This window comes from Pteropus vampyrus, unplaced genomic scaffold (assembly GCF_000151845.1).
Source record: "Pteropus vampyrus isolate Shadow unplaced genomic scaffold, Pvam_2.0 Scaffold123, whole genome shotgun sequence".
In the NCBI taxonomy this organism is placed as follows: domain Eukaryota; kingdom Metazoa; phylum Chordata; class Mammalia; order Chiroptera; family Pteropodidae; genus Pteropus; species Pteropus vampyrus.
Genome location: NW_011888904.1, coordinates 36,193 through 43,057, shown reverse-complemented (window position 1 = coordinate 43,057; position 6,865 = coordinate 36,193).

Genomic DNA, 6,865 nt, shown 5'->3' with positions numbered 1-6,865 from the left:
AGAAGACAGACTCCCACGCCACACCAACCACTGGAAGGGGCAGGGCCCTGCAACCTGCAGACTTGTAGGGCTTGAGTCAGTACCAAAGGCCTCTCAGAATCACCTGGACCCAGCCCTCACTGAGATATTGTGGCCAGAGAAGGGAAGGGACTTGCCCAAGTATCCCCAGCTTTGTGGCCCCCTCTTCTAGCAAGCAATCAAAACAGCACTATTTCTGGAGTGAGAGGGTATCCAGAGTGAGCATCTGAGATCAGCTAGGGACCTTCATCGGAGACAAGAGAGGAGGATGTGTGAGTGTGGATGACTCTGAAGGAGTAGGGATTAGGAGAGGATCCCCTGCCCCCTCACACACATACACATTTATTTTCATACGTATAGGGTCACTCCCCACCTGGACAGAAGATAGGGTCCCAAGGTGGACATTTTATTAAATGCTTTGAATATTCAGGGAAGGTGTTGCAACTTCAGAAGTGATTGAGAACCTCTCGGAGGCCTGACCAGGCACAAGGCTTGCAGGACTGATGACTTTAGAGGAACCCATGGCTATGTCTAGGGATCCCCTTCCTCAGAAAAGCTGCCCTGTGGTGCTATCATTGTTTCTCCCACAGGGTTGGGTCTTCTGCACATTCCACACACAACCTTCCTAGCTGAGGGACAAGGGTTCCTGACTACATGGCTGATGGATCAGCTTTTGGAGTTCACATCATTTAGCTTCACGTCCATATTTTCCAGAGTGCACAGCTATATGCACGTACTTACATGTGTGTACAATTGTAAACCGAAATTGCTCTGTGGGCAAACTCATGCATCAGGAATTTTATGTGCTCACACACTCGTGCACATATGCACAAGTGCCTACAAGTTTCATAGTCTCACAAACTTGTGTTTGTACTGGCTGCAAGTGGTTCTTAGTTGTCCCCCTACAGCAATCACAGTTTTTAACTAATTGGTAGCACCACCTAGTGGTCACGCTGTAAATAAATCAGTTTCGTATTCTGACTTGTCAAAAGTTACTGTACCCTGATTTTTGTTTATACATCATAATTTGAACCCATGCAGTTAACTCTTTTCTGTTCCAAATTACAGATTGATCAATGTATTGACTAAGGAAGGTCAGCCCTGGGAGGTGATAGAGGGTTGGTCTCCCTAATCCCTATGATAGATGGCCAGAATTAGAAATAAGGCTGAGGTGGGCACAAATAGGAAACAAGCTGAGTGACTTGAGAACTGTACAAGTGTCTTCTCATAGAGTAGCTGGCCAAGGCTCAACTCATCTTGTGGTTTGCACAGAAAAGCAGGGACACTGGCCAGCAGTTCCTAACTTGGGCTCTGATGCCAGTTAGAGAAGGGAGACATTCCCCCAGCTAACCCTGGGCTGCCTCTGCAAATACTGAAAAGAAGTTGTCCGGCACAGCAGAAAACGTCTCTCCTCTTCCCAGGAGCTCTCTCTGCCCTAATTAAGGTCAACTGGACCTCCCAGTCTAAAAAACTAAACCATAAACAATCAGGTTAGTTTTTTTTTCTTTCTCCATTGCCGGGAACCAACCCGCTTGAAAATTATCTCCATAATCTTTTCCAGAACCATTTCAAATTCCGGTCCCAAGCAAACGTAGATCTAGGTCCCTCTATAAAGTGAGCAAATAGAGCAAAATTATTAGACATGTGAGAAAAGATATAAAACATTATATCCTTATTATATCCAGGGTTACTAGAATCTAAAAAAAAAAAAAAACTGAGAAATAGTAAAATCCTCAAATTCATATTTTAAATAATCTTCAAAAGATTAATTCATATATGAATTTTGGAAAATATGCAAAACAGGAAATTTAGATTAAAAACCAAATCCGGAAAGACTGTTTTGAGAACCCTCCCCATAACCCTGAAAAAAAAATAATAAAGAAGTTGAGAGAGAAAGAGAGAGAGGAAATGCTCAAGAAATCAAATATACTTGTGTAATAGACATTCCAGAAATAGAGATCAGAGCTCATGGAGAAACAATCATTAAAGAAATATAGAAAATTTCCTGGCCCGAATAATTAAGTCTTTAGATCAAAGGTGCACTGAGCACTAGGCAAACTATTTGAAGAGAACAGGCCAGACCCTCTAGGTATATTCAAGTGAAATTTTAACATTAAAAATGTTATATGAAAAAAATGTATAAAGTAAAGTGTTTTCCTTTATACATTTTAATTCGTAATTGCCAAAACTCAGAAGCAATCAAGATGTCCTTTGGCAGGTGAATGAATAAATTAAAAAATGAGGTACATCCAGACAACGGAATATTATTTAGCACTAAAAAGAAATGAGCTCTCAAGTCATGAAAAGACATGAAAGAATCTTAAATGCATATTGCTAAGTGACAAAAGCCAATCTGAAAAGGTGACATACTGTATGATTCCAACTATATGACATTCTAGAAAAGGCAAAACTATGGAGACACTAAAAGGATCAATGATTGCCAGGAGCTAGCAAGGAGAGAGGAATGAAGAAGCAGCACACGGGAGATTTTTAGGGCAGTGAAACTATTCTGTAGGATGTTATAATGGTGGATACATATTATTACACATTTGCGAAAACCCTTAGAATGTACAACACCAAGAGTCAAGCCTAATGTAAACTATGGACTTTGGGTAACTATGATGTGTCAGTGTAGGTACATCAACTGTAACAAAGGTACCACGGTGGTGCCAGATGTTGGTAGTCGCTGTTTGTGTGTCAGGGCAGGAAGGATATGGGAAATCTCTGTACTTTCCCCTCAATTTTGCTGTGAACCAAAAACTGTACTGAAAGACAGTCTATTAAAAACAGAAAAAAAAAGAAAAGAAAAGAATCTTACTAACAACAGGAGCTGTTTAAACTGCTTTAAAAAAGAAATAAATCTTCTTTTACTTTAAAATACTTTATAAAATTAGCATAACCCTGATACCAAACTGACAACCATACACAAAAACACTCAAATCAGAACTCTAACACTCTAACTCTAAAACACTCCAACAGACAAATCTCAAAATTCTAAAAAACAAATAACATATATATAAACTATTGAGAGACTAATATTCTATAAACAAGTAAAACTTATTCTAGGAACATGAGGGTGGTTTGATGGTTTTAGAAATCTATTGTTGTAATTAATTATATAAATAGGTGAAAAAGTAAAACCAAATAATCATTTCGACAGATGGCAAAAAAGGCATTTGATAAAACTCACTATGCATTCTTGATCAGTATTATAAATGAACAAAAAAAAATAGAAATGTACTATTAGAAGGATACTCTCTTAACATGATTAAAAAGAAAACTATCTCAAACCAGTAGCCAACATCATGATTAATGGGAAAAAACACAGGTGTTCCCATTAAAATCAGAAACAAACAAGAATGCCTACTCTCACCATTTTTATTTAGCTTTGTATAATTAAATGAGAGCATAAAATAAAAAGTAGAAAGATTGGATTATGTAATTTCATATCTAGAAAACGTAAAAGAATATGTTGGAAAACTATTCACACTAATATGAGTTTAGTAAAGATCACTAAAAATAAAAATACAAAAAGCAATAACTTTCCTACTTAATGGTGATAACTAATTAAAAAACATAATGTAATAAAAACATCAGTGATATTGGCAACAATTATAGATAACACAGTCTAAAACAGAAGCTCATAGCCTGGGTAACAAACAAGACAGGGCAACACTTACAGGTCGAATAACTGTAAGTAAGCCCAGCTGATGATCTGTGAAATTTCGTTCTAGGAATAAATTTAACAAGAATACTAATGGCGGGGGTGGGGGGGCCGGGGTGCAGGAAAGACATTTTGTTGAGGGCCACGAAGAAAGACCTGAATACCAGAAATATCAATGTGTGTCTGAATGAGAAGAGCCCATATTATAAATCCACACTAAACCTCAGTGAATACTGATAATGTAATCAATATTCACAGGCATCTGTTGAATGAGTTGTTATATGTAATAGAGGTAATATTTTGAAAATATCAACTTGCTTTTTTATTTTGCCTTTTCAAATACACAAGATTCTTCCTAGTGGGCCCAGGACATCATCTGAAGAGAAATTTGAATATTACAGAAAGCATACAAAGAGAAAAAGTTAATATGCAGTCTTTGACATTCATAACAGATCTTTGCTTACAAGTCAAGCCATTTTCCTGAGAGGATGTTTTAAATTCTTTTTTCTTTTCATTTCAACATATTAAATCAAGAATCAAGCTAAGACCCACCCACAGAGTTCTGCCATGATGTAGACAGCATTCCACATGGCATGTGACAGTAGCAACGTAGCAGAGGTTTGAAGCTCTAAGGTAGACAGAAGCCACAATATCTGGGGCCAAGGGAAGCCCAAGGGATGATGAAAAGGAGAAAGGAAAAGAAAGAGGAATAAAGTGTGAAGTATGTGTGGCAGTCCCTGAGAAACATAAAAATAAATGGAGAGATGGCAGGAGGATAGGGGTAGAGACAAATAGACTGAGACGCTGATGTAATTTGGATGGAACATATGGTCTACCTACAGAATCCAAGTACTCATGAAAATGTGCATACAGGGCAGTTGGTGCTGGGAATGTGTGCATTAAACAACTGTGAACATCTGCACAGACAAAAGTCTGGAGATCTACACGATGTGATGTTACAATGCTGCTCTCTGAATGATGGGATTACAGGGGACTGATTTTATTTTGGCAATCTATATTTCTAAATTTTCAACAATAAGTGTGTTACTTATATAATAATGAAAACAAAAAAGTTATAGCAGCTTTAGAAAAATATTTAGAAACCATGCCCACCCAAGTAGAATAGGTTTGAATCTAAACAAGCAACCTACCTCATTAACCAAGGATGAGAGCAGCCAGACTCCAGAATTGGAAACTCGATTGGTATCAGTTTAAAGATGCCAAAAAGTGGAAGCAGTGTACCAAGTTGGCTGTCCTCAGGGATGTGTGAGAACTGATTAATCCAAAGGGACTGCTTTTCCGTACCTCCTCTGGATGACACGCTCCTGGGCTTTTAGACATGCACATGCAGATAAACATAAAGCTTTCTTGAGCTTCAGTTTCCCCTTGTGCACAATGAGGGAAAAAGAATTAACTCCTTTCCCTTTCCATTCCAACCTACTCTCTTAATGCTTGCTACTATAGCTATACTTTACAAACTTATTTCATTTAAACCTCGCAACTCTGTTATTCTTACATTACATTTGAAGCTTAAAGAGTTAAAGCGCTTGCTGTGGGTCACATAGCTAAGAAGTGCAGAGCCAGCATCAAGCCCAGGCTTCCAGACCCCAAAGCCTACCTGTGACCCACAGCGGAACTGCGCTAGGTTGAGAGAACTGAACAAGGCATGATGCCTCCCTCAGAAAGTTTGCCCTCCAGGGGAAGAGAAGCCATGTTTCTGAGAAGCCACATAAGAGGAAAAGGAGGACATGAGAGAATCATGAAGAGGAAAAGGGAGGAGTCTTTCAGAGGCTTTTGCCCTAAAAATTTGAAAAACTCCTAATTCGGCTTTTGTAGAACAATGTTCAAAAAGATAATAGTTTCCTGAGTGCTTTTTTAACCGCCAGAAAAAGAAAAAAAGTCTCTTTAAAAGTAGGCCATAATCAAAAACTAAGAGGGCTGGAGGTTGGATAGATGGATTGATATGTGATAAAGCAAATGCAACAAATGGTTAACAATTGTAGAAACTAGTTTTTATGTATATTCGTGCTGTAATATTTTCAACCTTTCTATATGTTGAGAAATTTTCATACACACACAAAAAATGTTGGAGGTGGGAAGTAGGCAATAGTTGAAAGGAAAAGCAGGAGAATAGAATTTTCTAGTGCTATATCAAGTAGTAGCTACTAGCCACATGGCTACTGAGCACATGAAATGTGTCTAGTCTGAGTTGAGAGGTTCTGTATATGTGATATAGGCTTCAGATTTCAAAAACTTAGTACGCAAAAGAATGTAAACTATCTCATTAATAATTTTTATTTTATTTACATGTTAAATGATAATTTTGATATGTGAGATTAAATAAAATATATTATAGAGGTAAATTTCACCTGTTTTCTTTTGACTTTTTTAATGCGGTTACCAGCAATTTTTAAATTACATGCTTGACTTGGATTGTATTTCTACTGGACAGCGCCCTCTAGAGCATCCAGTCATCACTGGTCCTGTTTCTTTGCTCTCATTTGCCGTGGATCAAGTCCTGGGCAGGGGGAAGGCAAAGATGAATCAAACACAGTCGCATACTCAGAGAGCTGAAGGTCAAGGTCCTTGGGAGAAGCCAAGATGACCTACAAACATCAGATGATTTCAGCATCTTGGGATCTCAGTGATTTGCTTCCTTGTGAGTGTCCACTTGGTGCCTTTTGCATTAGACTTTGGATTAGAACATTTGGAAATATATGAGGGTATTTAAGTTTGTCAGGATGACTGGGGAGGCAGGTCAGTATTGCATGTGCAGGAGCCAGGGATGATAAACATCCTGAAATGAGCAAGATGCTCCCACATGAGGAAAAACTGTCCTATCCAAAACACTAGGAGTATACCTGTTGGTAAACCCAGTAGAGGAAGAATGACACACCTGTTCCTGCTTTCTGTATAAGGACTCTGAGGCCTGTTCTCCAACCCACACAGGGACAGCACCATTATGTCTCTGGAGATGAGAATGAGGAGCTTCCAGGGGTACTGAGTCATATAATCCAATTTCATATTTCCTTAAGGGTGGGAAAAACACCCTGGGACAGTCAGGGACACTCAAGGGCTTGGATCCCAGCAGGAAACATGTCTTATTATGAAGACTGCCAATGGCAGTGTTCACTTAGCCCAGCCTAATTGGCCTTCAGGGAGCTTGCCTCCAGAGCTCAGGAT